Raw genomic sequence first — 10,711 nt, forward strand, 5'->3', positions numbered from 1 at the left:
AGCAAGACAGCTTCTGCATCTCTTGACTCTTACAAGCATCCCCTTTCCCAGAGTATCACAAAATTCCCACCAGAGGTAGGCAAAAGCCTGGGTCAGGTAACCTTTATGCTGCATGGCTACAAAAGATGTATAAAGAGATGGAAAAAACAGTGATGCTGAAAGTAATGGAAAATGTCATCTGAGATGCCTCCTCCAATAAACAGAGTGTTTTGTCTTTGTTTCAGAGCTATTGAGACCTGTAACAATAAGCAGTGGGATAACATCAGGCCTGAGTGTGGCATCAGTAAATCAAGCAGTGGGGAAAAAGAGACGTGTTTGTAGCTGTCTATAGAAACCATTCAAAGGAAACAAAGCATTTTACAGCCTGGATAACCTACATCATTTAAACATGGTAAACACTGCCACACATCTTCACTTCATAACACTTGTAAACCTGCAAGAAGACAGGGTGAGTTAGATTTCATCACTGCCTCACCAACCTCAGTGCACTTTGCCTGCCCTGGCATTACTTCACCTCACCTCTGAGTAGCTGCTCTGCAATCTCATTGCCAGGACCTCATTACACAAAACATCTTTGAACAGCCTTCAGGACCCAGCTGCTGTGTGTCTCTGTAATGCCTGGGCAGCCCTGAATGCTCCCCCCAGGCAGCACTACGTCCAGTGAGGGAGCTCACAGCAATTCCATAGCTGAAACCTTAGCAGAAGGATAGGGACCTATTTCAGGCCCCAGGGACAGCTCTATCTTTTGGTGGGCTGATCAAGAGAAGGGGGATGATCTAAACCCACCATTGCCAGAAGTGGCTTAATTGGCATTCCTGCATCCAGCAGCTCCCTCCATTTGTGCACTCCCGTTTAGGCAACCATGACTTCTGAGCTATGCTCATGTTTCACCCACTAACCTGCTCATACATCTATCTACCCACTTCCCAATCTATCCACCTTAAAAATCACTTAGAAACTGACATAACAACATCCACTCAGATACTAATGATAATTTAAATTAATAAATCTGAATAATCCCCTTGGGTCTGACTCTCTGATTTATATTTAAAATCACATTTCACAGATCCAGAAAATGGAAAATTAGGTCTTTCCAATTAAATTGGCACTTTCCATAATGCCAGAGGTCTGTTCAGTGCAGCATCAGCATCAAACAAGCCCAACATGTTGATTTCTGAATCCTCCAACACTGTGAAGAAAATTATCTTTAAAGAAAAAGATTGAAAAATTTTAGCTGAAAAAAATAGAAGACTAAATCATCTAATGTGTCTATTAAAAAAAAAAAAAAACCCAAACCAAATAAAAACCTAATAAAAACCCATAACCAGACAAAAAACAAAACCAAAACCAACTTAGTCTATGAGTCTATGCAGATAACATTATTTCCTTTTGGGGTCTAATGGTGTTATCTTTGAGCTGATTCCTTCTCACCTGCTTTCATCATCTCTGGTAGTGCTAGAATTGCTGTCTTTTTTATCCATTGGGAGTCATCCAGTAGGCCTACTCATTCTTTATTATTCTATGCAGGAGAAGTCTATGCTCAAAAAATAGAGTAGCAAAGCCTTTCAACAGTCTCTGTGGGGAACACAGAAAACCAAGAAAGAATTAAAACAGATCTACTCCTCTATCTCGTACTTGTACCCTCAGAGAGACTGGAGAAACCAAATGAAAGACAGATTTGTCCAGCTTCTGAACAGGAGAGTATAGAATTTTATGGTCAGATAAATACTTAATTTAAAACCATTTGATTAAAAAAGAGAAACTGCCTGGTGTACAGATGGACTCATCAATGAGCTGAAAGCCTCTCCTGGGCTGCCTTACAAGCACCCCTATTATTTGGGTTGACCTGCAAATGAGAATGTGAACATCCCAGATGAAACACTCCTTGAACAACAGGGCCAAACTATTTCAAACAGGTAAGTGTCTTGTCCAAATTCAGTGCCTGCTTTGCATCACAGGGAGTGTCTCTTCCTTCAGTGGATGTAGCAGCTGCTGTGTGCGCAGAAAAGGAAAAGTGGAAGTGGAAATCAAAGGGGTCCCTCCTGCACCAGGAATGTGAAAGACATCACTATGGGACTTGGGGCTTAAGTGGAAAAAGCCCAGAGCTCCTACCTGGCCTCCAGCATGAGAAAGACTGGACAAGCCTGACTGACCTGCTACCTAAATCCCTCCCATTTATTAGTTAACTTTCAATTCCAATTGAAAGTATGACCGTGGGCATACATTCTTGGCTGAGGTAAGTTTGTACAAATTTAAATTGTTTGAAGATATGATTCACTTCCTTTAATCACAATATGCTCATTTATCCCATCAAGTATCTGGCATTTATTTAGTATTCTTCCATTATCTTGGAAGTAGATTATCTTGATCTCTAGACTTTCATGAGTGGGAGGAAGCATGAAGACTGGATTGGCAGTTTAATGGAGAACTTCTCAGTGGGAAAACAGCTGAAGTGAGACCTGGCTTTTATAAACAGAGACAGTGCTTGCTTTAAACACTCCCTGTGATTGCTCTGTGGAGGCTCCTCAGCACTCTCCACTGCATGGCGACAAAGCAGGGGTGACAGCAGTGCTACATGGTGGTGCTGCTGGCACATCTACATCACCCAGCAAAGCACAGGCACAGAGATACCTAACCCAGCAGCAGAGCAGCACAAAGAGTGAGGGTCCCAGTGCAGCACAGCACCTGGAAGGGAGCAACTTTCCTAGGAAATCTGCTGCTTTTACACCAAAGCCAGCTCCTCCAAAGAGCTGCTGTGCATCATTCAGGCACACCAGCTTAGGCAGCAGCAGGTCAGCCTTAGCCCATGTGCCTGTGGTGAACAGAGTGGATATGTCCATGCCTTTTCCTGCTTCTAAAATATCTAGGCTGCTAAAGAAGAGTTAAATATACTTCTACCTCCATAAAAATTGAGCACAGGGCCACACAATAATCCTGAGTAAAGTGTGGAAAGAGGAGATCTTCAAATATGTGAAGGGTATAGGAACTGAGCCTGGGCCTTTTTGGGGTAGAAAAACAAAAAAAAAAGTTTTACAAAATGTGAGAGTAAAGAAAAATGTTTGAGTTTTTGTCTCTTTGTAAAGAAAATAATTGGCTTGGATTGAGCCCTTCCCTGGGAGTGTTTGCAAACCAAACATTACACAGCTGCCAAGTGCCTGAATACCAAAATGTGAAACTGACCTAAAATAAAAGCAAAAGTGATTACTTTATTAGCATCTACAGAGAAGACTACTCAGAGGCCTGGGTGCAGGGTGGATAAAGAGCTCTAGGCTGTGATTCATCTGCCATCTGAATGTGCACAATGCTGGGGTCTCCTGTAAAACCAACTGAATGACATACACTGTTAGGGGAAATCCATCTTATTCCAGAAGTGGGTCAGAAAAATAATGAAGTCCTTTGATTAATTTGTATATAGATGTCTAATACTGGCTGAGATTAATTCTTTCCCTGATTTTTAACAAATCAGTCTGCTACATTACAGTGCCCTTTTCAGGCAAACTAAGCATTTTAAAGAACAGTAGAAGCAGAAGGAAGACTGGAACTGTTCTGTGGTATCTGTGCAGTGACAGTGATTCCCTGGGTTTCTTGTACACCAAAAGATTTTACCAAAGCTGCCTCTGGCATATCACACAGGACCACATGCCTACAGCCACATGCACTAGCTCGAGTGTAGCATGATGAGGCTAATTAAGCTTTGGGTGTGATTAAACATTTTTTTCCCCTGTAGAAATTCAGTATTGGAAACTAGATTATCTCTGAGTAACTGGCAGCCAAGCAGACCACATCTAATATTGCTCAACTGCTGCTACCAGCTACAGGCAACAGGCAGTCTAAGGGGTTGTGTGAGTGCTCACAGCATGCTAACAGTACACAACTGCATCAGTAGAGTGCATTAGAGATCTTCTTTTGGAAAGTTTTGCACAAAGCTCAAGTGGTGACTTCTCTCATTATTCCTGATAACTACAGAATAAGAAACATTAATCCCATTTCATGATTGATGTTGACTTACAGAGAAATGAAAAGATAAAGAGAGGTCTTACTTCTCCTTCCAAGACTGCCAGCCTAAATATGTTGGGCCAAAATATAACAGTTTTTCCAACAAGATAAGCCTTTATTTCCTTGTGGAAAGTAATACAAGCTTTATACTTGCTAGGAGGGTTTCCTGGTACAGCAATACCAATTGAAGTTACACTGGCAAATACTTCCTTGTGCTGATAAGGTTTGAATTACTCCAGAAACACATGTTCTTACAATATGATATTATGTTCTCCCATTCTACTTCACTGATCCTCATAGCCATATCCTATTGCATTACAAATCCTGCTCCTACCATATTGTGCACACCTGTGTGTGTCTGTGTGCAGGCAGAGTTTCATCATCCCACATTTCTCAGGCTAAAATTGCCCTGAGCCACAGCAACTTGCTGACCTGTATGACAAGCTAACCGACATCTAAACCAAGACCTAAAATAACTCCCCCTTGCCCATCTGAGTGAGGGCATTGAGGGCTGCAAAGCTGAAAGTTACTGCCTGTGTCTGTTAGAGTGAATCAACAGGTTGCTCTGCAGGTCTCTGACTAACCTCAGATACAAGGTCAGTCACACCAGACGCTGCTTAATCAGCTGGCTTTGCTCAGAAATATGATAAGGGAGGGCAAGGCTGGGAGACACAGCTCCCATTGGCAGACTCTGACAGCTCCCTTTTATTGCAAAGCAAATGGTGAGGAAGATTATAGGTGAGAAACTTGCTCACCCACCCACAGGCTGACTTTATTTCTGCACGTCATTTATTTGTGTAATGGCATTGCACAGTTGTTCCAGCTGTATGTACAGCTACATCCTTTAAAACAGATCATCCAGGTGTGAGGTAACCTGAGCTTAGCAGAGCTTAACTGTGCTCTGCAGTTCTGCTTTGTAGCTGGCATACTCAGGGTTCTGCAGTGGCAATTGCTTTGTAGGTGCCTCCATGCCCTATTTAGGGGCTAGTGACCTTCTCAAAATTGCTACTAGCTACTCAGCAGATGATCACTTGGGATTTGGGGCCAGGATTTGAAGGCTCTACCCCACCTGAACTGGAGTTGCTTATGTACCTCGAATTAAATCTTTTTCAATCTCTACCAGTACACTTGTCCCACTTGGTGTAACTATTTAGCACTCACAGGAGCAGATCCTAAATGTCACCTTTTCCCAACCCCCACACTTTCATGAATGAGCAATAGATTGAACCACTGGCTCTCTATCCCTGCAACAAGTATCTAGCAAAGGAGACTGAGAAAAACCAAATTCCATTTAGCTTGGGGCCTTTACTATCAGACAGATTTAAATCCTTTGATTTTAATCACACAGAAATATGAACATGCATTGCTTTAACCTAAATGACTTCCCTAACCATTTAGCTGCTGCCTGTTTTAAGCTGTCTCTGTTGGGTTTCTACAAACAGAAAGGTTGCAGGTAGGTGTTTGCCAAAGAAATTGTGGCTGAATTCTGTGTGGAAATGCCAGTCAGCTACTTCTGTATCTATCCTTTGCTGTTGTCACTTCTTGTTTTGCAAGCTCACATGGACAACTCCTTGGTAAAGAAATGTCTCTAGGAATTGCCATACAGTATATGGGGAACATGTTTATCTTAGGGCTAAGGGCTCCACTATGGGTAAGTCCACCTAACACCAAGATGTAGTTACAGTGCCTAAGAACCAACAAACATCTAAATTCATGAAAGCTAACTCGGCAACACCTGTGACAGCAATCCTTCACACCACTGGCTACTGCTATCCAAACTGGATATTCTTTTGCCTCCTATAGCACCAATTCCCTAAGGACTAAATCCAAATAAAGATTTACACATGTAGTGATTAATAAAGCAAGAGAGAGGATAGCTAATAGTCCTGTACCTCACAGCCAAGTTAATAATTTATGAGCAGTGAAACAGCTTCAAGAGTGGCAGAGATGGCCTGCCCATGAATCTCAAGTAGGTGGCAATCATGTCATACTGCTGGCCTGCCCTACCTGTGTCAGACTAAAGACTTAAAAACAGATCCCTCCTTCCCAGATACCAGTCCCAAGCACTTTGCTCCATTTTTTGTCAAGACAAAGCAATGGCTTTATACCTAACATTTGGACCTAGTCCAGACAAAGGCACTTCACTATGATTAAAAGTGGGGTTCATGTGTTTGGCTTTTTTTTTTTTTTTCTCTTTTTTTTTTTTTTTTTTTTTAATTTTTTTTCCCCTAGCTTGGTTAGGTCCTTTAATTACCTTCTGGATTCAGTGACTTCGTCTGTTAGCTACTCCATGCAGGGCAGGGAATATTGTACTCTTGTCCTAAGAATTAGAGGTTATATAGGGCTGATGCAGATAGAATGGCAAATGTTCTTATTTGTGAAATCATGAAGAAATTCTGGGACAGACTCTAAACTTCAAAAGTTTTAGTCCAGAGTCATAACAAGAACATTATGCAGTACACTCTCTTGTGACTACTAGCTGTCATCATTAATTTTATGTCACATCAAAAGATATCCTCAGATTCAATCCTTGTGCCTTCAATGCATTGCTCAGCTGAAACATTTTGTTCTGAACTCCAAAGGCAACACTATCATGGAACAAATAGCAATAACATCCAGAGCTGCTGGATCTCAAGAGAATCCATGGGGAAAACTGTTTTGGGCTCAGTTCCTGGGGTCACTCATTGCCACCTGGCACTTCCTGGATAACTACAGCTAGCATTTTCTCAAAAGGAAGACAAACTTGTGTGAAGCCATCACCACCTTCCTCCAGGCTTTTTTTTTCTTAAGTGTTGTCGTTCTTTCAAATTCTCCCCATGCCAAATGATCTTGGAGCATGGCTGGAGCGGACAACAAAATCTTCAGGTTTCCAGTACATTACAATCAAACTGAAAGCAAGCCTGAGACTGTCTAGACCCCCTTACTCTCCTCAAGATGAAGACCAGCAGACCAGAACTGGTGCAGATATTGGGGACATCTCAGCCCTCCTCAGAGTTGGCATCCTATAGTTAACATAATTAAGAGAAGAGAGCAGGAGTAGGAAAAGTAGTTCCTGCAAACCCTCTGCTCCTGCCCCTTCTCTTTGCATTACATACAGTCCTGGCCCCAGCACAGAAGAGAGGACTCTGCTATACATACCTAGCACAGGAGAAGGGTTTGAGCACACAGGGGAAATACAAGAGGAGCAGAGCTGAGTTTGGCTCAGGAGTTTTGAGGAAACTAATGTAGGATCAGAGCTGATTAGAGCATGGTGCTAATTATGCCAAAGTTGCAGGTCCAAACCCAGTATGAGCAATTTACTTAAGAGCTGGACCGGATGAATTTTGTGTGATTCAAGATTGAAAACACTGATTAGACAAGACAGAAGCAAGACCAAAAAAATTATGAGTAAGAAATGGTTTATGAAGAAGAAATAATGAAATATTGTTTTATTTACTAGGAAAGTGGTGGGAGCCATATGGGGAACATACTGTAGGAAGTAACATGACCACAATATGATTTGCAACACTAGCAGCACATACTCTTTCCCTCTTTCACACAAACACAGAGCCACAATGCTGTGTACTGCAGTAACAGTTCAAAATTCAAAGGGCAGACTCAGAAAAGTATAACCCAGCCTTTTTGGAATCCCTGGACTTCAAAGCGCTGTAAGACTTCAAAAGTCCTCTCATCCAAATGGTGTCAACACTTCAGTCTCCTTATTAAGTAATATCTGATATGTGGCTTTATTTTGGGTGCACCCAAATGGGTTGTATTGCATCAAAGTCCTGTCTTACATTCACTGATTACTGAGGAGAAATTCTCCCTTATTTTAAAGCCCGTAACTAACTAAACACCTCATTATGCTTTGTTGACAGCAAAACCATATAAAACCAAGAAGCCAGGCACTATTTATGATACTTTCAGTACAGAATGCAGTCATCCATCCCACTTGCCTTCTAGGAATATATTTTTCTGTACTATACTCCATAAAATTTGCATTTTTACATTCTAGCCGAAGCGTAATCATGAGATTTAAACCTGTATTTGGAAGACACCCTCAGTTTGAGGTGCAGAGGATCATTAGTACCACAATAGTGTTCTAACTCAGCAGATCCAAAAGAGTAGCTGGAAAGCAATTACTAACATTAACCTGGAAAACTGAAATGTTTTAAAAACAGCCTTGCAACTCCAACCTGTAATAGAATTAAGTGTCAAGTAACAGCAGTTGTGGTACAATCATGACTTTTTGATCAGTAGTTATCCAAAGTTAGGTTACTTCTAATTTTTAATTACATTGAAAGCTCCCTCAATAACCCATTTCTCATTTACCATAGTCAGCTGGGCAAATGCCGCTTCACTGGATTTCTCCTTGCCTCAATTAATCCTTCCTTTTTGATCCTATCCTTTCTGTGTGCCTTTTTGTTCAATTTCTACACTGTGTCTTCAGTTTTGCCTCTGGGGCTGGTTTGAACACGCCTACATTTATGCATTGGGCTTTCCTATTCAATCAGATACATGGATGTCTGAAGCATTTCCATAATTACTAACTAAATACAGTTGGTTTCATTTAAGACATAGCTTTTAAAGGCATTAGCAAAAAAAGAGAAAAAAAATATGAACCTAATCAAATTTGATAACCAGGTTCCTTAGAAATGAATAATAAATTCCACAGCCTTTTCTCCTCAACGTTTTCTTTCCTTTTTTTTTCATTCCCTTTCTGTTTTAATCTGGTATAGCTTTCTTTGGTAAGCATGCTCATGTTTTAATTTAGAGAGTCTGGAATCTCCTATTACTTGAGAACTACATCCTATGTTCCAGTGAGTTTAACTCAGTAGCAGTGAAGAAACAGGCTACATATTACCATAAAAATTAAAACATTTTCAAAGGCTCTCTAATTTACACTGCATTGCTTCTGCCTCAAGAGGTAGCTGCAGTACCCAGACTCAAGAAATATAGATCTATCAATTGTCTGCTAGGAATGTTTTCTTGTACAACTTCCCTTAAAAATAAAGGTACCTTAGTTAAAAAATTGAATGGAAATTTTGAGGACCACATCTTCACTTAACATAAAGAGTTTAAGAGCATAGTAATTCATGTTGCTGCTGTCTCCTCCAACAGTGATAGCTTTTCACTGGCTCTTACTGCAACACACATTGACTTAAGAGGTACCAGAGATCCTCTCCACCTGTTTAGTACTAGCTTAAATGCTTATCAGTTTCTCTCTGAAAAAAACCCACCTAAACATCCAGTTAAATATCAGTCCTGAGAAATCAAGATTTTTCAGGGCATAGATGTTGTTCCATTGTAATCACTGAGAGAAACCTCTGAATCTTTGCCCAGGACCATCCAGCGTGACAGCTGCCCAGATGTTCAGACCCAACTCCATTTCATCTGTAAGTTTCTACACACTTTTTTAAGATATTAAAAAAAAAAAAAAAAGAAGAAGAAGAAGAAGAAGAAAACTTCTGAGACCAAAAAGGTGCTCAGAGGCTATCACAAAAATTATCTGCCCTGATGCTACCTCACCCACTGCCAGGATCACTGGAAGGGGAAACAATATCAAGTACACAGTTTCCTAGGCCATGTCATTAACAGTACTGAAAAAGACCATTTGTTTATTGCATTCACCTTTTCCATCAGACAGAATATTTATTTACATGGATGATAAGCTTATAAGACCTCAGTACATTAAAATTTTGTCCTAATTCTATTGGTAAGTAGCCATCTGTACCAATGTAAGCCTCTACTTTAGAAAGGGTAAACCAAAATGAGGTTTGCCTTACCTGAAGTGTCAGAGATGAAGCACCAAATCCATCTCTTAGAACTTGCAGGCAGACAGCAAACACTGACAGAAGGCTATACCAACCTGAAAAGCTGAACATCATTACACATTTTTGGAATGGTACAATGGTATCTAACACATGGTCAAGACACCCTCCCTACTCCCAAATAATTGTATTTGTTCTGAACCACCCTTCTTACAAAGTGCATTTCTGCCTGTGAGATAAAAAATAATTAGCATCTACAAAATTGCAGGAAGGTCTACTAGGCCTGTTGGCAGTGCAACCTGGATAATAATGGAGACAGTCTGGAGGGAGGGGAAGGCTGTGTACAGTGGACTACTAGGAGGAGGATGGTTTGAACTTAAAATGCATAAAGATGAAAGGTGTGGTTGGGAGGGATCTCTGGACATCATCTGGTCAAACTCCCCTGCTCAAGTAGGATCACCTAGAGATGGCTTTTGAAGATCACTGAGGATGGAAACTCTACCACCTCTCCAAGGAATATATGCCAGGTCATCCTCATTCTTGGTGTTTCAGTTTGTGCTCATTGCCTCTTTCCCTGTCACAGGGCACCACTGAAAAAGAACCTGACTCCGTCCTCTTCACACCTTCCCTGCAGATATTTAGACACACCGATGACAGCCCCCTCAACCTCCTCTAGGCTAACAGTTTTCAGTTCTAAACTGACCTGGGATATCAGTTGTAAGACAAGATATGATCAGCCATACTCTGCAAGAAAATAACATTCTGGACTTTTTCTGAAGCCATAAACCATCATGGGAAAAGAGCCTCCTTGTTCTGCTCTAGGGACCTCAAAGTATTGTAGTCAACTAGACAAAAACTGTGCAGTTCTGAGCAGTCTGTACTACGTTGCGGTGACATCCTGTTGCGGCCTTCTGGGCACATCTCTCCCCAAGGAGTAAACATCTCTTTTGGCCTAGCAGAAACAG

The sequence above is a fragment of the Onychostruthus taczanowskii genome, unplaced genomic scaffold (genome assembly GCF_017590055.1).
Source record: "Onychostruthus taczanowskii isolate IOZ18803 unplaced genomic scaffold, ASM1759005v1 scaffold21, whole genome shotgun sequence".
NCBI classification, from domain to species: domain Eukaryota; kingdom Metazoa; phylum Chordata; class Aves; order Passeriformes; family Passeridae; genus Onychostruthus; species Onychostruthus taczanowskii.